Raw genomic sequence first — 22,613 nt, 5'->3', positions numbered from 1 at the left:
TCTTTTCTTCCCCTGGAAGCTAATTGTTTTTGCTTTTTATGAGATAAGGGTCTTTGAAGCAGGTATGTTTTCATGTTAATGTATTACCGGGTGCGGGGCTTTCTCTCAATTCTCCTATCCTGACCCCAGTTCTTTTCATGAACACCCAGTGAATGCCCATAGAAATAGCTAGTGAGAATATTCAGTCTCCCTTTGTTTCTGGGGTTCCTAGAGATTCTAATGTGTTGTGATAGCCCATACTCAGCCTATAAGAATTCTTTGAAATTTTGGCTAGTTACTTTTTATCTGATTTTTGGGCAGCTACCTCTTCCTCACATACTCTGTGAGCTCTTCTCTCTTTGGAAGGGCTTATCCTTTGGAATTCACTGTACCTGGTTGCCTTGTTACCTCATCTCTGATAGTGGTGTGTCTGTCTATTGCAATCATTACCCTTTTGGTGCTTAATTGTATAATTTTTTTAAGGCATTTTTGCTCTGTCATGTTGGTTCCTGTGCCTTGCAGGATGACCTAGTAATCTTTGAGTGTATCCTTTTTTTCTGACATAACAAGATGTCCCGGTATTGTCTTGTGTGTTTTCCGCTCTAGACTTGGAATTAGACATTTCTTTAAGTAGATGTGGTTCTTTTTAGTGAGGAATAATATATAGAAGCCACAATCCCGTATTGACCCAAGTACAGGCATTAAGTTGTGTGACTTCTAGGCCTTTACAGTGTACAGAGTTAGACAATGTACGCTTTTCTTTAAGAGGAAAAATTCTCATAGTTTATACTGATATTTCTAGTTCAAATCTAAGATTACTTAATGTGTTTGATTTTATACTTGTAAGATTTTATGTTACAGTTAAAATCTTGGTTCCTAATGACATTAACAAGATATTTATTTTCATGATTCTACAATATATATGGAATACTTCCAAAATAATGATACTGCTGTTATTACTGACAATACGATTCTTGAATGCAGTTTAAGATTTCTTTGCAATTCTCTTTGTCATTAGGATATACACTAGTGAAGTATAAGGATCCAACTCAAAATCCAGTTTCTCTGTGAGGCTTGTGTTGATCTGCTCTATCCCATGTTACACTCTCTCCCTTAATTTTATAATTCCAATCTTAAATCTCACACTCTGCACCAGACTGAGATGGTCTTGTCTTGCCTTTTACTTATTTAAGTATGAAACTTGAGTGTAATACAATGAGATCAATCTTCCCGAGAGGCCTGTGGAGTCATTCTAATTTATTATTGCCACAGTAAACTCTAAAGGGCAGGTGCATTTCTACTTCATATACCTGAAGGAAATAGTCTCCCTTATTAAATAATTGAAGTTTAATTAGATTCTTTTGAGAACTTGTCTCAGAATGACACAGACTACATAGGTAGACTGTCTCCCAGGATCAGGAAATAGGGTGAGTCCCTAAGGTCTAATGCCAAATGACAGGTGGGACCTGGGTCAGAAAAAAGCTGGGTAAGAGATTCGAGGATCTGTGCCAGTCCACTGAGGCCGCATAATATGGGATAGATGGATCTTGTGTTCAGAACCTATACTTTGGAAATCTGTTTTCCATTTCATATTTAGTGAATTTCTCCTTTAAAAATATTTGCTCATTCAGAGAAGTACAAGAGTATTTCTTCGTTCATATGGAGACCCCCATACTTCAGGGTCTTGGACAGGATGGGAGTCATGGAAATCAAAGCAAGAAAACCCCAGGAGGGTGCCATCTCCAGCAAGGCAGAGTGAGAGATGGGTCACAGTCACCTCTTGCATGCCTTCCAGAGCTTGGCCAGCCTGTGTTTTGTTTGGGTGAGTAGCTATTCCCTCCCATGTTCCCCACTGAAGCAGAGTGGCAAGAGGGAGAACAAAATGACCTTGAGCTGTAAGTAAGAAGGTTCTAGTTCTGATCCTATTGCTTATGCAGCACTGGAACAATATCGAAAGCCCAGCGTAATCTGACAGCTGCCTCCCTTGCCAACCTTAGCTCATTTCATTCCCCACTCACTTGGTCCACTCACTGTGTTCAATGGCCAGCTTGTTCCTGTGTCCTAACTGACCACTGTACTGTTTGCTCTGCTTGAATGCTCTTCCCACGCACTTTTCTCTGGCAGACCCTTTCTCATTGTTCCCATCTCAGGTTCACATGCCACCTCTTCAGAGAAGCCCTCTGAAGTGATGTTTTTTCACCCAGTCTTCCTCACATGTCTTTATCAAACTTTTCAGAGTGCTTATTATTTTTTGAAGTTATGTATGTTCATAATCTTGCTTATTGTCTGTCTTCCTCCCTCTAGATTATCAGCTCCACAAAGTCAGGGACCTTATATGTCTCATTAGCTCCTGTTTTATTCACACTAGGGCCTGGCAATTGGTAGGCACTCAATTAATATTTGTTGAATAAACTGAATGAATGAGGGTAAATCGAAAGACAAAAATAGTTATCTATGTGAATATGAATGTGTTGTGTGTGTATACATTTATTTATACTTGATTTATTTCACAAAAGGTAGCTTATAAGAAGCATCTGACCTAGAATCTAGGAATCAATTTTTCATTTTATTTTATTTATTTATTTTTTTAAAATGCCTATAGCACCTGGTATTCCTAAGTGGTCTCCCATTCAAGTACTAACCAGGCCCAACCCTGCTCAGCTTCCGAGATCAGACGAGATCAGGCACGTTCAGGGTGGCATGGCTGTAGACAGTCTTTTATTTTATTGACATTTATGCCATTTTCAGTATGATCTGCTTATTCAATTGCAGTAAAGGACATAGATTTCACTTTTGGCCTTCATTGACTATATAAAATGGATGCTTCTTTTTTTCCTGTCTGTCATACTATTATTAACCTATTGCAACGATTGCTAGCTATTTATCGAATTAGCCACCAACTAAAAACAAACTATATACTTTATCAGCAAAAAAAAAAAAAAATCAGTGAGTTTTCTTTAGTATTTTTTGTTTTTGTTGTTATTATTCACCTACCAGTCTTATTTCCATAATATGTGAAATTTTAATAAATTTGCATCCCTGCCCATATTTATGACCAGTGAAGACATGTAAAAAGAGAGGTCAGACTAAAATTTTTAAATGACATAATTATAATGCACAGTGCCAGATCCCAAATTGCCTACTGTCCCTGCAAGAGTCCTTTTTGCTATTCAGGCTATAAAAAATATGTATCTAATTGGTTTGTTTCTTGTATATAATTGGTGTATGGAGGGACAGCAATCCATTGCTATAGGAATTAAAAGGAGCGAGACTATCATTTGAAGTAGAATTCAAGGAAACCTCATTCATGTGGTTTTCGATAAATTGCTTACGTTTTTCTTAATTGTCGCTGCCTGTTACCTCATTTGTAATTTTAGAGGGTTAGACCCTTAACCATCAATTTCTAGCTCTGAAATTCCAGGATTTATTGAGATGTCTGCCTTCTTTCCTCCATCGCCTTTGGTTATATTTCACAAGACACCAATAGGCATCCTCAAACTAATTTAAATTTCCTATAATGCTCTGTTGTGAGTTTGGAGAGAGTAGAAGAGTAGTTTCCAACAGCAGAGGTGATGGGCAGCACTCCTGCCTGCTGGGTGGGTATCTCTGTGGGTTCATTTCACAGTTGCAGGCATCCTGGACCGCCAGTCTGACCTGTGGATCACAGTTAACTTGTTGGAGATCTTGTTCAAAGGATAAATAATACATGATAGGAATTTACCTTTTAATATTAAAAAGAATCTTTTAATTAGAATTAACCATTTATCAGCTCTATCTGAACATTCTAACTATATATGAGACAGGTTGCTTATAGTTATTTGTAATGCAGTTTTATCTGTGAACTTCAAGCATCAGAATCCCACCCCCTTTGTATGTGTGGCTAAAATGCGAATTCCTTGATCTCACTCCAGATCTATTAAATCAGAATTTGGTGGAAGGAGATAATGCCCAGGGCCTGCAAGGTTCATAAATTCTCCAGGTGATTCTCTGAACTCAGATTTGAAAACCACCATGCTATCGAGTTGGAAATAATTCCCCTCTAACTATTCTGCTGAAAGCATAGAATCAAGGTAGATCTACGCAACGGAGGAGGGTGATCCTGCATCTTTATACTGAAAAGAAAATGAGTTTCACCTGCATAGTGGGTTGATTTGCCTTACAGTATAATCCGTAAAGTAACTTCATTTGAGTATCTTCCTCCTTGATTTCCATTCTTGGATTTATTTTTGAGTGATTGTGAAAACACAAAGGATTTGTGGCATTTCTCCTTATTTTAAGCTGTTGTTTAATTAAAAGTAATAGGTAAAATCATTTGATTCCCTTCTTAATGTTCCAGAAGTGTATACCTGCTTAGTTTAATTTCGTGTCAAGTGGAGATTTAGTGTGTAATAATTTCTTTGACTATAAACCACTACCTTCCCCCACCAAAAAACAAAAAAAGAGAAGAAACCTCTCACATTGTAAATGATTAAAACTAAGTCTTTTATTTGATGATCATTTTTCATAAATCTCTTTAATGCATTTTAATCTGTTAAATCATCAATGTGTTTTTTAATTGTAGTAAATATATATAACATAAAACTACCATCTTAATCATTTTAAAGTGTACAGTTCAATAGTGTTAAATATATTCACATTGCTGAGCAACCAATCTCCAAAACTTTTTCATCTTCCCAAACTGAAACTCTGTCCCCATCAAACAACTCTCCATTTGTTTCCCCCGTCCCCCATGACATGGCAACCACCATTCTACTTTCTGTTTCTATGAATTTGGCTACTTTAGATACCTCATGTAAATGGATTCATACAGTATTTTTCTTTTTGCAACTGGCTTGTTTCACTTAGCATAATGTCCTCAAGGTTTTTCATGTGTTAGAATTACCTCTTCTATAAGAAATTGAATAATATTCCATTATATGTATGTATTATATACACATTTTGTTTATCCATTCATCTGTTGATGGACACTTTGCTTCTACCTTTTGGCGATTGTAAATAATGCTGCTATAAACATGGCTATCCAAATATCTTCACGAGACCCTACTTTCAGTTTTTTGTAGAATTTTGTTGAAGTAAAATTGTTGGATCATATGGTAATTCTATTTTTAATTTTTTGAGGAACTGTCATTCTGTGTTCCATAGCAGCTGTACTATTTTACATTTCCACCAACAATGCACAGGGGTTCCAGTTTCTCCATATCCATACCAACACTTGTTATTTTCAAAGATCACCAATATTTTTATTTATTCTTTTTTAGGGACCTTCACCAGCAACATGTTTTGTTGAGATAAGAGTTCTGGAACAAGGTGAAATTTTTATAAGTTTCCTTAGTTTATTGTTATCATTCATTTCTAATTTAAAAATATTTTAAATTTCATAGGTTTCTTTATTTAAATAAATACATAGTTACATAGAATTCATGTTTATCCATCACACATGGTCTATATTATAGCCAACATGACTTATATTGAACTAAAAATAAAAGCAAACATTTATATAGTGATTTATATGGTGATATGCAGTTTACAGTGGGTCCTCATATGTTTTCTTATAATAAGCTCATATTGATTTTCTACAACTGTAGTCTCTCTCAAATGCAAATCTGATCATTTTACTCTAACTTATGAATTTTTAATAATTTCCCAGTACCCATAGAATAAAATTAGACCTCAGCATGTCAAACCATCCTCTCTAGCCTCATCTCTTGTTGCATCTTCCTCCCACCCTACATCTCAGCAAACTCAAACTGCATGTAGTTTCCTGACTAAGCACACCATATCACGGCTTTGAGTATTTATTTATGTGGTTCCCCCTGGCTGGAACACCTTTCCCAACATCGCATCCCGGATTCACTGGGAAAAATTACTCGTACTTTACCAAGAGTTAGCTCAAGTGTCACCTTTTTTTGTGATACCTCTCTCTCTCATGGTGTCCATGAGATGTCCATCCCCTCTCACCAAGTAGAAGTGACCTCTCCTTTCTGCCCACTGTGGCCAGGGCAGATTTTCTTTACAACACCCACCACATTTTACTACATTGCTTTATATTCATTTCTGTATCTCCTTCTAGACTGTAGGCTCCTTGAGGGCAGAATCTGAGTCTAGTTTAACTCTAACATGTTTCAGTGACTGATACTTTGTAGGTGTTTAATAAATGTGTATTGAATGGGTAATTGAATAAATGTATGGTTGAGTGAGTAGATGGATGCATGGATGGATATAGATGGGAAGGTGGATGAGTATAGATGGCTGGAGGGAATAGAATAGGTATTAATGCTCCTACAAAATTAAAAGTGATTAAATGAACTGCCCAAAGTCATACCACAGTAATTTGAAGGCTGAAAATCAAATTCAGATCTTCTAACCTAATGGTTTTTCCTCTTCACAGTGTTGCCTCCTAAATTAAAAATTCCAACATTAAAAATATTGTATAAGATGACAAATATACATTTATATAAATTGTCGACTCTTTTTAAATAGGTAGATAAAACTAATCTGATTCCTTCAATACATTTAGTTGGATTTTTGTTTCCTGATGCTCCCGCCTTAACTCATTTATGAAAGAGTTCATTAAAATTCGGTCAATCCTCCATATCATTTTGTTAATAAAGTCTTGATATTAATATCATCCATATGCAAGCAGTTATAAACTTTTGCAAATTTTTCCTTCAAAGCATATCTCACAATGATTTCTTTTCCTGTGATTTCTTTATGGCCATCCCTACAGTAGAATGAAATGAAATGAAATTAACATGGACATTGGACCCAGAGATGTTGGCCTGCAATGGATTCTAGGGATTGTCACTCCTTAGTTATGAGACCTATCCAGGTTACTTCACCTGTATAAGCCTCAGTTTCCTCATGTACAAAATGAGAAGAATTATATCTGTTTCATGGCATTGGTGTGAGGATTAAGTGAGATAATATATGCCCAGTGCTTGGCTCATATTTAATACGCAAAACATGTCAATTCCCTTTTACATGGATTGTTCATTAAAAAAATAGATCCTAGTTTTTTTTTTTTTTTTTTCAGAATGCAATTAGATCAATTCAAAGAGCAAGTCTTGTCTTCCAAAGCAGACTGAGATTTCTCGAAGGCAAAGATCACATCTCATTTACATTTCCCACAGTCTCTCACACATTCTAAATAAATATTTCCTGATTGCTAACCATTTTCATCAGTTATGCATATTTATAAAATACTTTCAGTAACTTTTGTGGATTATTATTTGCTCTGTACCTTAAAAGAAGAAATGCCTTTTTCAAAACTTCAGGGAGTCCCAAATGAAGGAAGATGACTGATTATGGCCTTCACATGTTGTCAGTGCACTAAGTCTTTATGGCTGGGGTGCAAATGGAGAATCAAATACATAGCTCATTTGGCCTCACATTATCTGGCTTTTTCCACTGACTCCATTCTTAATGAGCTCTGGAGAAATGAGACAAGATTAAATTACTGTCTTCTCAGAGCTTGCCATTAAAAGTGTAATATGTACTGTATTTAATTTTTAGTTTGCATATATGTTATTAAAACAATCACTTTCCAATGAGTATTTACATGTTCCTTTATAGTCTAGACAACTATTAATTTTCAGACTGAGGACGTCTGTGCTATCTTAGACAAAAGGAAAAGTCTCCATTTATTGAGTACCTGATACAAGGACACTGCACTAGAAATTTCAAGTATGTTTTCTCATTTGATCCTTAGAACAACTCTGTAATTATTATCCCCATTTTACAAATTCAAAGAAACAAAACAAAACTGGGCTGTACGAAGTTAAGTATTTGGCCCAGGATCCCTTAGGTAATAAGTTGTAGGATTGAAAGTGAGGTCAGTCTCTCTGATTCCAAAACTTCTAGTCTTGTAACAATACCAGTATTTTCCAATGAAAGGACAAAAGCTAAGAATACTGTATGCAAACAAATAAGCTAGAATGATATATATATATAAACTTAGAACAGGGTTCATCATAGACATAGGCAGTATAAAAGATCACTGAACAAATTCAAATATATGTTCTAGAAAAATGGAATATGTGGAAGAGATTTATAAAATTTTCTTTTTGGCAGAGCCTATATTTGGTCAGAAAAATATTTTTAAATGGTTTATGAAGAAAGTCAAAATATTTTAATTAATAATAACTATGTTAGACTAACCAAACTGTTATATAATGACACATACTCACATTTATTAAAGGTTCTATTTTCCCTCCACAAACATTTGCTTCAGAGACATTAAGGAAACCTGGTTTTGGGGTGCCGGCCCCTCAAACTGTCTTTCAGTTTTCTACTTATTTCAGGTGTTTATTTTCTGTGTAGAAGTGAAAGCTCATTGTTGGTCAGATGTTTACCAATAAAAATGTCCATTTCTGGGTTCTATAACTTAAGAGAAATGTGTGAAAATTTGTCTATGAGTTAAGGAATGAGAATCATGCATGCATGGAGTGGTAAATAAGACTCATGTATACTGGTTACTGAGGAGATGGGAATTATTTTAGATCATCTGGTCTTCTGAACAAAAACTATTCTGTCTTACAAGTCCTAGCTCAAGTCTCAATATTACCCCAAATAATTTTTCCATGAGGAAGAATTTCTTAAAGCTTACCAAAATAAATTCTCTGCCTTGAATATGTTAAGTTTTAATTGGTGGTGTGGCTCACTCTCTATGAATATATGATTCTAAGCTTTATATGTCCTTTAGAGTCCTGTAAATATGATTTAGATTCCCATTTTATTTGACTTCAGGAGAACCAGGTATAGATCCATTGCTATAGTAGACTTAATCTTCTTGTGGCTTGTTTAATTTAATTAATAAAGAGATACATTCTATTTTTAGTAACTTGGGTTCTCTTTCAATTTTAGGGCTTAGCAGAAACACTGGACAATTCGTGTGATCTTCCTTTGAGCCTGGTAAGAGCATACCCTTTTCCCAAAGTGGTCTCTGAATCTTAGAAAAGGCATATGCTTTGTTCATTTGGTCAGCACACGTGAGCTCACAGTTAGACACAGGAGTTTTGAGCAGCATTCCAAAATGTCAAAATCCAAAGAGGAGGAAGACCTGATAAGAATCAGAAACTTCAGGTTCAGAATTATTGAAACAATTTAAATAGAATTAAAAATTTTTTTAATTTGGCTTAGAATTTTATTTGGTTTTACTGATTATTTTTCAAGGTTGCCTTTTTTTTTTTTCCATCTGCCATTTTACGGATCATATACATTCAGAATTTATCCCATGTTAACTGAAACCTTAAAAAGACTCAGGATTTTCCCCCACTTTTTGAGATTCACAAAAGTTTTCAAACAGTATAGAGTTTTTATTCAAGGAAGTTTTGAAACTTACATAACCAGAGCCTTGCCTGTAGAATCCATACAGAATTACCCTGCAGAGCTATTCACTATAAGGCCAGTCTCTGCCTTCTAGAGCAGGCAGTTGCAATGGAAGCATTTGTGTTGGAACAGAGGAACAAAGCCACTTAAATAAGAGACTGCTTTCCAGGCATACCTGACCTGGAATATTCTCTCTTCCTCTCTTAAAATCTTGGAGGATTCTAATTCATTCCTACCCTGCTACAGAAAATATTTAAGAGACTCTAGTGTCTTGATACATTGGCGGTGGGCTATAACAATTTTTAAAAGAACACAAATTGTAACACTCCCCACCTCGCCAAAATAACTCTGCTGAACCTTGGGAGAGACAGAAATTTTGAATAATTGGAGAATGAAATCTAATATGCGAAAGTGATTAGTTTCTTGTTCATAACTCTATCCCTGGCACATAGGGACCCATCTAGAGCATAGAAATGTACAGTAGAGGTCAGAGGCATAGAACCTGACCCAGAAGAAGATGAGGAAGATTTAGACTAGGACCAGAACAGAGGCACAGAACACTGTGTCCTACTGAGGGGGATGAACAGGTAACATCAGACCCATACTCCATACTACCTAAAAATTGCTATGTAACTACCTATCTTATATACAAACTGTGCATAGCTTGTCCATGTGGGGTTCATATTTTTCTTAATTAATCCTTTTATAGTCCTTATGCAGAATCCCTTAAGGTATTGGTATGGAGGGATGTCAGGACCACATGGACCCAAATGACTTTTACAGTTGCCATCCTAGTTTCAGAACAGGTAGACCACTCAGCAGCTCCTTCTATACAGCACTTCTGTGTTGATTCATAAGGCCCTTGGTGGGGTTGAGGGGGAATGTTAACTCTTTCAAATCCATGTTTGACCCTCAACTACATTTCCTTTGTGAATTAAACAATGGAACATTCCTATGTTTATTCTCTCTTCTAGATTAGTGAAGGAACAGAATGTATTTTTATTCCCAAAAAACTGTTTCCAGCAGAAGCCAGCACCAAATTCAGGAGAACTGCTTTAGAGCGGGTGTGCGCCTACCCCCCCGGAGGAGGCCGTTAGGGTGTACCTGCTCAAGCAACAAATGTGGAATGAGTACAAGGCCAGACTCTTGGTTCAGCTGCCGAAGATTGGATGCTGGCCCACTGGCTCAGCTCATTCTTATTTTTAATGAAAACTCTCAAAAGAGATTGAAAAACACATTTGGAAGGTTATTTCAGTACGCAATTAGAAATGCCTCTGTAGAGGCCAGAGCAGGAGGTTTATTTAATGTTGATTAAGTAAATCATGCCACACCCTAACGTGTTCTGAGCCGCAACTGGTAACTAACTTCCTCATACTGGAAAGCATAATTGAAACTCGATAAGATATATTGTTGTTTGTCATTGAAAGATAAATATTTAAGAGTGAATTAGTAAAGTGGTATCGCTTCACATTGGAAATTGTTCTCAATCTATTTGTTAGTAATGAAAGTAGCCTAAGAACTATGACTAATATGATTTCAAAACAAGTATATATACATTTTTACGGCATAATCAATGACACAAAATTTCAAAAATGGTAACCTGTGAATGATCCAGGTTTTGGTGTTTTAAATTTTTCTTTTTGGGGTATTTTTGCATATTCAAAAAATATTTTAATAACAGAAATTACTTTTTCAATCTGAAAAAAAAAACCCTAATTCCAGTTCTGCCTAGGTTAATGTTTCTGTGAGATGAACTTTGCATATTTTGAAAGACTACCACAGTAAATAAAGAGGGAGAAGCTCCTAAGGAGAGCTGTATGTTATGTGAAAACTGTATCTCACCCTGGCAAAGTTTAAAATGGCACTATCATGAGATACTTTAGCAGCTACATATTTGTACAGTCACTCACATATCCTCAGCTCACCTCCAATTCAGCTATGCTAGCTCTGTCTGGCATGTTGACAGCATCGCACCTCCAGTGCCCACTCTGAAATTGGGATTTCGAGGATAAATGCCTCAGCCTCTCAATCTTTGGTGGAAGGTCTCTGAAGTGTATTCAACACAATTCCTTAGAAGGTCCTGTGTTAGTTACCTGTAGTTTTGTAACAAATTACATCAAACTTGTAGTTTAAAATAACACATTTCTTGTTTCACAGTTTCTGTAGATTAGGAATCAGGGAGCAGCTTAGCTGGGTTGTCTGGCCCAGAGTCTCCTACAAGGCTACAACCAACGTGTTAGCCAAGGCTGCAGTCATCTGAGGCATGACTGGGTCTAAAGGACCCAGTTGGCTGTTGGCAGGAGACTTCGCCTCACCACACGGACCCCTTTCTAAAGCTCCTCAGCATATGGCTTTCCCTAGAGTGAGTGGTCTAAAAGAGAGATGCCTGCGCCCAAAATGGAAACTGTAGTCTTTTTTATGACCTAATCTCAAAAGTGACATACTATCACATCTGCTATTTTAGTCATAAAGACCAACCCTAATAGAGCGTGGGAGGACACTACACACAGGTATAACTACAAAGAGGCAGGGATCTGCCGCGGATCCCCAGCAGGATGGAGTCCAAGGTGTCTACAGTGAGAAATCAACTGATAGTGCATTTCTGTGTTGTCTTTTTTTTCTTTCCTGTGTCACTCCTCCCATTTCCTTACTCCTGCTTCCTGAGATCACCCTCTTCCTACTGGAACCCTCCCCACTGCCAAAAATAAAACAAACAAACAAACAAACAAACAAAACCTGACCTAAACCTAAGCCTGACTCAGGTTCTCATTTCAGAGGGATCTCAAATAAAAAAAAACCAAAACCTTGCCTATTATGCAAAATATCAGTCAGGGTCATCCTTGAACTTTGTTGAGAAAAAAAAATAGCTCCATTTAAAATTTTTAACTTTTTATTTGGAAATAATTTAAAACTTAAAGTTGCAATAATAGTATATAGAGCTCCCCTATATCTTTACCCAGATTCACTAATTTTTAATGTTTGCCACATTTACTTTTTCATTCTTAAAAGCCTAAATTCTGAACTTAATTAAAAAATCAAGTGTCATTTGTTCTTTGCTTTTATTCTACATTCACAGTATGATTTAATTTGATTTCATTTTCATTTAATATGTGTTTATCTTTGGGGACATCCATTAATCTCTTTACATTTGTTTTTCTCATCTGAAATGTGAAGATAATAATGTTTATGGTTTAGGGGTATAAAGATTAAGTGAATTGTGCTTATAAGGCAGTTAGTACAGTACCTGGCACACAGTAAGTGCTTAATAAATATTAGGTTTTCATTTGTTCATTCTTTCAACAGATATTTATTGAGAAATATGTTACTGTTGTTCTTAGTACATGTTTTTGATGACAAATAATTCCAGGAGGTAAGTACTGCTAATAATAGTAAAAATGGTAATACACAGACATAGATTAAATAAAATAATTTGCAGGGATAATAAGTAGGGGTGTAAATGAAACAAGATTTTTAAAAAAATTCTATATTATTTTATATTAGTTTCAGGTATACAACATAGTGGTTAGACATTTATGTAATTTACAAAGTGATCCCCCTAGTATCCACCTGGTACTATATATAGTTATTACAATATTGTTAACTATTATCCTATGCTGTACTTCATATTCCTATGGCTATTTTGTAACTACTAATTTGTACTTCTTAATCCCTTCACCTTTTTACCCACTCTCCTAACCCCCTCCCATTTGGCAATCATCATTTGTTCTCTGTACCTATGAGTCTATTTCTGTTTTGTTTGTTTAGATTCTACATGTAAGTGATATCATATGGTATTTGTCTTTCTCTGTCTGACTTATTTCACTTAGCATAATGCCCTCTAGGTCCATCTATGTTGTTACAAAGGGTATAATTTCATTTTTTATGGTTGAGTAATATTCCATTGTATATATGTACCACATCTTCTTTATCTAATCATCTATTGTTGGGCACTTGGGTTGCTTCCATATCTTGGCTATTGTATATAGCACTGTAGTAAACATAGGGGTGCATATCTTTTCAAATTAGTGTTTTGGATTTCTTTGGATAAATACTCAGAAGTGCAATTGCTGGGTCACGAGGTAGTTCTATCTTTAATTTTTTGAGGAACCACCATACTGTTTACCATAGTGGCTGCACAGATTTACAATCCCACTAACAGTGCACAAGGGTTCCCTTTTCTCCACATCCTTGCCAACACCTGTTGTTTGTTGACTTACCGATGACAGCCATTCTGACAGGTGTGAGGTGATTTCCTCATTGTGTTTTAATTTGCATGTCTCTGGTGATTAGTGACATTGAGCATCTTTTCATATGTCTGTTGGCCATCTGTATATCCTGTTTGGAGAAATGCCTATTTAGGGTCTCTGCCTATTTTTTAATTGAATTGTTTTTTGTTTTTGTTTTTGTTTTTGGATTTAGTTGTGTGAGTTCTTTATAAATTTTGGATATTAACCCTTTATCAGATGTATCATTGACAAATATCTTCTCCCATTCAGTAGGTCATCTTTTAGTTTTGTTGATGGTTTCCTTTGCTATGCAAAAACTTTTTAGTTTGATGTAGTCCCATTTGTTTATTTTCATTTGTTTGTTTCCCTTGCCCAAGAAAATATATCAGAAAAAATATTACTAAGTGCAATGTCAGAGAATTTACTGCCTATGTTTTCTTCTAGGAGTTTTATGCCACATGAAACAAGATTGTTGAAGCTGGGTGATGGGTACATGAAGTTTCATTATACTCTCCTTTTTTTGTATATGTTTGAAGTTTTCCATAATACAAAGTTAAAAAAAGTACAAACACAAACATACCAAATTAACCACTCTCAAATGCCTAGTAAATCTCACATTTCTTCAGTTAGCTCATTTAATTGGCTTGAAAAATAATAGAATGAGACGACGAATGTTAAGATTCTGATGGTCACAGAAATTGACTTCTTATACCTTCACCATTAATTTGACAGCCACTTTTTCTTAATATTGAGCCTTGGCTTAAATTGTGTACAGGTATTTATGCATTGACTATGTAGTCATACAAATAGTAAATTGTTTGTTTATATCATGCTTATTCTATTATATAGGTATTCATAAAATTACATTTATAAATGTCATTTTCAAATCTACTCATTAATTTAGGCCTTGATTGGTAGGAACTCAAACATTTTCAATGCAATGAAGCCAGTATAGTTTAAATTTGTAGTATGATTGACTATATTCTGAGAGCTGAATAGCAAAACTTTTTTTTTTTTAGGTGAGACAACCCTTGGTTGACCTCACAGATTGCAAGGACCTTGTCAGCTTACAAACTCTTATTTTTTTACTTTTTTACACCTACAGCACCTGGTCTTCCTATGTGGTCTCTCATCCAAGTACTAACCAGGCCCAACCCTGCTTAGCTTCCGAGATCAGACGGGATTGGGCTTGTTTAGGGTGGCATGGCTATAGACACAAAATTTTTTAAAATTATTATTTTACTTTTAAATTATTATGTTACTTTGATATGCAAATATATACATAAACAATAGAGCAATTGTAAATTTGAATAATTTCTAAGTTAGAGAACTCCGAGCTTTTATAATGGACTTCTGGAACTCATTCTTAAAATGACTTTTCAGGTGAATGGCCATTTGTTTCTACCTCTCCCACCTCCTCCAAAATCTTGCTGCCTTAATTATCTTCTCTCGCATTTGTATCTTCAGTCTCTCTCCATGTTCTTACCTTTTCTGTTTTTGTGGACTAGTCTGATCTAATATTCTTTATCTTAAAAAAACCCACAAAACTCTTTCCAGGCATAAAACTCTTGTACAAGAAGAGGACAAGAGTACATGCTCTAGGTGTTAAGACAGTGTGGACAGAGAAAGCAGTGACTGCTGAGTGTCCTAAGGGCAGAGGCTGTGAACTGTGACACTACTTTGCCTTCAAGGGGGTTTGTACATGATCATCTCTGGGCAGCATGTTCCAGAGTGAATAAGAGCAGAAATGTATTTAATAATAATAGATGAGTCTCCAAGCAACTCTGAATAGACCAGCGAGTAAAGAATAAAATAAGAAATTGCACAGAGAAATATCGGCAAAGAATTCATTTTGTCCTCTTACAGCCCAGAATCAGCTCTGGCCTGTTCCTTCATGATCCATTCTGGCTCCCTCTCCCGACAGAAGGATCTGCAAGTCTGACTTCATTCTTCCACAAGAGGTACATGGTTTTAGAATGCAAAAGTTAAATTTTTAAAAGCACTGGATTCTAAGTAGAGGCTTTTACTGCTGGCGAGATGTTGGAAAAGGGGATTCGAATTTTTCTCATTTCTGGCCTTACATATTTGAACTCTTTGGAAGGACTTAGTAGAAATAGACTCAACTGGGCTTAAAATTGTGTAAAAATGCTTATTAAGAAATGTTAGCCCGAATCTCTGTAATGGTTCCTGATTTTAGTTCTCACAGTTGCTTTCCACAAGATGTTAATTTAATTCTCTCTCTCTCCCAGTCTCTGCTTATAATAGTTACGGCTCACCAAAAACAAGTAATTCTAATAGTCACAGTCAATTATATATATTTAGTGAAATTAGATATGACTGCAGTTTGGGATGAAAACCTGGACCAGAATGCCATACATTTTCATTTTCTATTGCTTTTTCTGTCTTAGAGTGCTAAGTAGATTTGCTCCATTTAATCACTAGCTCTTAGAATTGAAAGGTACCTTATACATCAGTGCAAGAACTGATTCAGTTCTGTGTCCTCTGCACCTAGCCCTAGAACACAGTATGTGCTAAGCAAATATTTGCAGTATAGCTTTATCTGGTTCAATTTTTCCACCCAGTGCAGGAATATTTTCAATCATTTTCCTGAAAGATGGTCCTTCATATCTTCTGCTTGAACCTTTCCAGTTCCAGGGACTCTCTTCCTTTCCCTTTCCTTCTCTCCTAACTTCTCCTCCTTCCTTCAGTAGATATGTGTTGAGTTCTTACTATGAGGCTCTGTGATATTTTGAATAAAAATATATTCCCTGCCCTCATGGAATTTACAGATTAGTAGAGGAGACGGACATCACTTTAAGGGTCAAAAAAGAAAAGCGAAGGCCAGACTCTGATAAGTGCAAGGAGGACAAAATGGTCTTTTTCAGGAAGTCAAGGAGGATTCCATGAATAGGGGAATACTGAGATCTGAAGGATGAGTAAGAGTTGGTTTGGTATAGAAAAGAAGAAAGACCACCAGGCAGAAGAACCTGCACGGTCAAGATCAAGAGGCGGGAAGGAACCTATTATACCAGGGAATGAAAGAAGGTCAGTATAGCTGCAGCCAGCTGAGTAAGGGGAGATTGGGTACAAGCTGGGGCTGGACACTAATGAAAGGGCCGGCCTACAAAGGGCCTTGTAAGCTCTGCTCAGAAACTTGGGTTTATTATAAGAGCACTGGGAAACCATCCAGTGGTTTTTACAAGGGGGTGACATGATCAAATTTGCATTCTACTCACTGTTGTATTTATGCCTGTGTGCATGTGTGCGTCTTGGCGTGTGTGTGTGTGTGTGTGTGTGTGTGTGTGTGTGTTTAAGTCCTTCCTTCTATTGATGGAAAACCTGCCTCCATATGACTTTTTCTTGCTGGTCTTGGTTTTGTCTTTCTTTGGGAGCTCTAAAGAAATGTCTTCTTAATGAGAGCTTTTCAAATTCCAGTTGTGTTTCAACTTCTTATTATCCTGATCATAACCTTCTGTACGTTATATATCATATATCTTTGTTAAAAAAAACTCTATGTGGCTCATAGAGTTGAGTACAATCCTCCAGAAAGTTTGAGACCAAAAATATTTTTTTCTGTCATCTGTTTTATATATTCTATATAAAATATATTTATATAAAATATAAATTTATATATATTTAAAACACATTTATTATATGTTTTATAATGTTTGTAGTCTATTAAACAATCCAACCACCAACCTTTTCAGGTGCTAATAAATAAGGAGGTCTCTTTCATTTTGTTTTTGCTCCATTGGGTTTTCTTTTTATTAAACACAAAATAGCTGGGCATCCTCCCTGATGCTGCCACCAACTTGCTACATAATCCTGGAAAGGTCATATGTCTCTCTGGGCCTCTGTGCTTTACAGATGGGAAAACTTCTTTCCCCATTCCTGGTGTTTCCTTCTGTGTGGCGGGAACCCCATTCCTAAACCAATCTTGGGCCTCTTCATTTCTCTATGCCGTCTTCCTAGAGGAGTGATTTAATCTGATCGGTGAGTTCGAAAGGGGAAAATGGACATCCATAGCTCAATGCCTTTCTCTCTCTTTCTAGGGGAGCAAGCTTGCACACAGAAAGCATGTGCTCTAGTCTGCTTTCCCTGTGCTGTAAGTTTTGCAAGGGGTTTGAGCCCCCAGGGAGGCCTGCAATAGTTTAGTGGGGTTCTGTATTGGGAGGCCCACTTGCCTGCAGGTTCAAGCCAGTTTCATTTTTTATTTTTAAGAGTCTCTCTCTCTCTCTCTCTCATTCTTTCTCTCTTTTTCTTTTATTAATTTATTGGGGTGACATGGATTAATAAAATTATTATATATATATATATTTCAAGTGTACAATTTGATAATACATCATCTGTATATTGCATTATGTGTTCACCACACAAAGTCAAATATTCTTCTATCACTGTATATTTGACACCCTTAATCCTTATCTATCTCCCCCACTCCTCCCCGCTTTCCCTCTGGTAACCACTAAACTGTTGTCTGTGTCTATGAGATTTGTTTGTCTTGTTCGTTTGTTGCTTTCAGTTTTATATCCCACATATGAGTGAAATCATATGATTCTCAACTTTTCCTGTCTAAGCCAGTTTCTTCATTATCAACTTTATCAGTAATAAGGTGACAATTTTGTCTCCAACTGCTTTGTGTCATTATCTTATTTCTGAATTGGTTCAGCATACAGTGCTATTTCTTGGGCTTTCCCAAATAATGAGAGGATAACCAGTGTTCATTTTCTAAAATACCTTGTCTTCTGGAATATGGCTTTACATTTATCCCATTAAAGATATTTAGGTTTGTGTCAGCACATTCTTCATTATAGCCCAAATTAGTACTAATTGGTACCCAGTGGTCTGGAGGAGTTAACTCATGTCTTTAACCAATTAGCTAATTCCAAGGAAGTGATGTTGGTCCTGGAATCCATTTTAGAAAAAGAACGCAGTATGCTGGAATGTTACCCCATTATAATCCTCAATGTTATTTTATTATGCTATTCTCAATGCCATATTACAATGATATGGAAGTTCCCATTAGTAAAATGCCATTTCTTAGAAAGGCTCATAATCAGATCTGCTCTGTATTTAATTTCACTCTACTATAACTAATGTCACAGCAAGGTTATATGCTACACATTTGGCTTAGCTTTTGAAAAGTATGTTCATGGTGTCATGTAACAAATGCAGAAGTAAATCACACACATTTATGATGGAGACGTGTCAAACCATTAATAATAATATTTTATATTTGCTAAGTGCCTTATGTGATTCAAAGGACTTTTTAAACATTTAGGTATAATTATATTGGACCCATTTATTTAAGAGAGTTGAAAATATCAAATTAAATAACTATTCAAATGCTTATTTTGGTTGAAATAATACAATTACAGTTAATTTGTCAACTGTTTCGAAGGTGAACTTTAACTTTTGCTCATGAATATACTAAATATTCATTTTACTCAAATGCAATATCAAGGTGCTTTGATATGAGCATCTATTATTATTGTAATTGCTATCAATATTGTTAGTAAAGCATCACTTAAATAATTCTGTCCAGTGGAGGAAAGATCATCTTAATTCAACCAAAAATACTTTCAAGTGCCCAGAATGATAGTAAGGTAAAAGACTTTGGAGATATTTAGTGAGTAGAGTAGAAATTACTGAAAATTTCCAAATAGTTATGGTTCAAAAATATATTCATAAATCAATGCTTTGCAACTTGGTCACTTTTCCCCAAATAAATAGCTTAAGAAGTGGAATTTAAGATGAAATTCATAATTCTAGATTACACGTCATATTTAAATCATAACGTGATATCCCCAAATTCATACTAATAGGACTCATTCCAGTTCTGGTTCTGGGAACAATAGTGAGATGCGGAAGAGGGCGAGAAAAGGTGTTTTCTCTCTTATCTGAACAATGAAGTGCAAAATTCTTTCTCCTGATTCCTAATGTGTCTCCTCTTTGGTCCTACTATGTTCTCCTCCTGCCCCCACTAAAAGGTCTGAGCTGAAGTGCCTGCCCTTCACAGTAATCTGAAGAAAACTAACCTGACTAACAATCCCTGCAATATTTGAATTTTTAACAGGATATTTGTGACCCCAAAGATACTGCTAATTCATAGAATTTCTAGTTAGATCGCAAAGCAAATTTTAAAGATCCAGGTAGTGAGGGAGAAAGTTTAAGATTTTGTAGACTGTCTTATTGGCAGTCCCTCACCCTGTCGCTGCTTGTTGCCACTCCTTGTTTTTCTCCACTTCCAACCCTATAGTTTTTCTAATATCTCTATGATTATTCCCACTGGCTCTTTGGTAACCATGGAAGAAATGTTTGGGTGAGGAGCAGAGTGTGGAGCATAATGATATGGCTCCTTGTGTGCAGTGGAAGTCAGCTGTGTCATATTTTTGTGGACTTTAGTGCTTTTTAAAGGCTCAAAACTGCTATCTTTAGAAGAATTTTTTTTTTTGCAGTCTGATTTATAATTTTAATTTACCTAGTTTTCCTTCGTTCATTTTTTCCTTCCTTCCCTTCTTCTTCCCCTCCCCTCCCTCGCTCCCTCTCTTTCTTCCTTCTTTCCATCCCTAATAGATGGTGCCAAGTTAAATTGTACCCAGCAGTTACCTTCACAAATTCCAAATCAGTCTAAAATTATGCATAATCACAAAACATGGGCAAGTCGAATGTAATTCACAATCTGCAATTTCTTAGGTGCTGCACTTAAAAAATAAGGAGTAGTAAGAAACTGAGTTTGAGTATGGGGATGGGCAAATGTGCACACACTCCCTCATGCTGTTCTCTTTCTCTTCCATTATGTCACCATAGTCTCTCTGAATTGGAAAGCCACTGGGTTCTGTTGAAAGGTCTCTCACACTCATCTCCTCTTCTGCACTCCCACTGCCTGAATCAGTCCTGAATGTGCACAATAGCCTCCAGCTTCTGGCTCACTCTTCTCCCATCTAGCCTCCCACATTACATTAGAGTGATCTTTCTAAAACAGAGATCTTACCATAGCATCTATCCACTTAAAACTCTAGATGGTTTATCATCACCCTGTGAATAAAGCCCAGACATCTTAGCACAATAAACAAAGTCTCTTTACAATCTCTCTGAGCCCAGCTTTCCAGATTTGCTTCCATTCATTCTCCCCAACAGATTTCTTGCCATTGTTTACCTGGGCAATTTAAATAAAGCAGAAAAACGCAGAAGTAGCCATCTAGAAAAACTTTACTAAAATTTTATTGAATTAGAACTGCTTACAGCACATACATAAAACATCTTTTCCATATCTTCTAATTAAAGGCAACATTTTGTCTTGTGGCTGCCAATTTTGAAGTTTCTGTTTTATGTTACTCTCAACTTGCATTTTGGTCACTTTGACAAAGAACAAGCCTAAGAGAAATTTTAAGAATCTTAAATAAAAATAATCAAATAAAACAATTAGAAATTCAGGAAATTAGAGAACACATCAATTTGTGTACGAAGACTCCATAATAGAAAATAACATTTTATAATGTTTTACACCGATAAAAATGATAAAACTAGTATTTGCATTATTGCTATTCACCATGGCATTTCTTAATATGACATAGCATTAATTTATATCATCTACCGTTGAGCATCCGGTATGCAGTATGACTTCGGTTGACACTGCCATGCAAAGGAAAATGAATGACCTGTCTTTGCCCGTGGGGAGCCTTTATCAGGCCCTGACATAGACAACGTTCACAGTATTGGAACTGCTATGTACTCAAAAATATTGATTCTAGTAAAAAGACACTTTTCATGACACAGCCCCTTGTCCTTTTAGTCATCTTGTCTCTTTTTGAAAGGAATATCTGAATGATCTAATGTAAAGGGTACTGATCCCTTCTACAGGAGTATCAGGATCCTAGCCCTGAATGCCAAATAGTTGCTGTTTTCTAGTTTGTGGTACTGAAAGTCCAAGAAACATTTTTAAATCTATTTGAAGAAAATTTTCTATGTACAGGCATGTATATCACACTCTTCTAACAAACCTCCACTGAACACCTACCTACTTTGTACAAGACAGAGTGTTGGGAGCTCTAGAGAAGAGTGGACCCTGTTCTTGCTCTGCAGAAGATGATAATATGATGAGCCTGCCAGATATAATTGCTGTAAGAGGCACTAACACATGCTTTGAGAAAAAAGGCAATTGAGGGGTGAGTAAAGTCTTCAGAGTAGGGGGTAAGGTTTATGCTGGGCTTGAAAAGTCTGGGTTCTTCATACAGTACCGACCCTTTTTACCTGTGTGTTTTGAGAGAGTTTTATTTTTTATATGTTTTTCTACATTTACTACCAGTGTGGATAATATGTCCAGTTTGAAGGTGTGGAGGCCATCTGGGTGGGGGCCGATATCATAGACTGGCTTTGAGATCAAAGCTGTAGACTGGATTTTCCCCAGACTCCCTAATCTGGCTTTTAGCTTTGTGACCCAGGCATTTCACTTTCCCGACCTATCAAAGAAATCACATGACCCAAGTGATCTGACAAACTAACAATACTTACCAAGTAATTCATTTATGATGGGGGCTGTTCTTTTACAGTAACATGTTCACATCTGCCTTCCAGGAAGCTCTTCCAGATTTCAAGATACCTTAAAGCCAGTGTGGACATAAATAATTGGTTTCTCTATAAGCACCAATGTAGACCACCCTCTCATACTGCAACTTTATTAAGAGATGTTAATATCAAATAAATTATCTTTGTTTTTGGGCAAGGACCCTTTTAAAAAAAAACTTGGCTACCTTTTGCATATGTTTTGATTTTCTTCAGTCAAGTCTGTTTCTTGCCCCCTTTCTCTACCTACATTGTGCTGTCCATGTAGATATGGCTTGCTCTGAATGGGGTAAATAAGATAGCACCATGCAAGAAGTTATTTTTAAAACTTGTATTTTACTTACTAAACCAGCTGGAGAAGATTAAAGAAATAACATAGCACTGTTATTCCCCATATACCATTATCATAGATTGCAGCCATTTATGTTTTGCTCCTATATTGGTTTGTTCTTTACAAAACTACCTTACGAAAACCCAGAAGAGATTTTTAGACCAAAAGCACAGTTGTGTCAGATG

The 22,613-nt window shown here is 36.2% G+C and overlaps 2 pseudogenes; both read right to left on the bottom strand.

Moving 5' to 3' along the window:
- Positions 1-2,572: 2,572 nt before the first annotated feature.
- On the bottom strand, positions 2,573-2,691 carry LOC120588672 (uncharacterized; annotated as a pseudogene).
- Positions 2,692-14,628: 11,937 nt separating this feature from the next.
- Positions 14,629-14,747, bottom strand: LOC120588434 (uncharacterized; annotated as a pseudogene).
- Positions 14,748-22,613: the final 7,866 nt, after the last annotated feature.

This window comes from Pteropus medius, unplaced genomic scaffold, assembly GCF_902729225.1.
Source record: "Pteropus medius unplaced genomic scaffold, Ma_sr-lr_union100, whole genome shotgun sequence".
In the NCBI taxonomy this organism is placed as follows: Eukaryota; Metazoa; Chordata; class Mammalia; order Chiroptera; family Pteropodidae; genus Pteropus; species Pteropus medius.
Note: the sequence above shows the minus strand (reverse complement) of the source record. Positions and strands in the feature narration are given on the sequence as shown.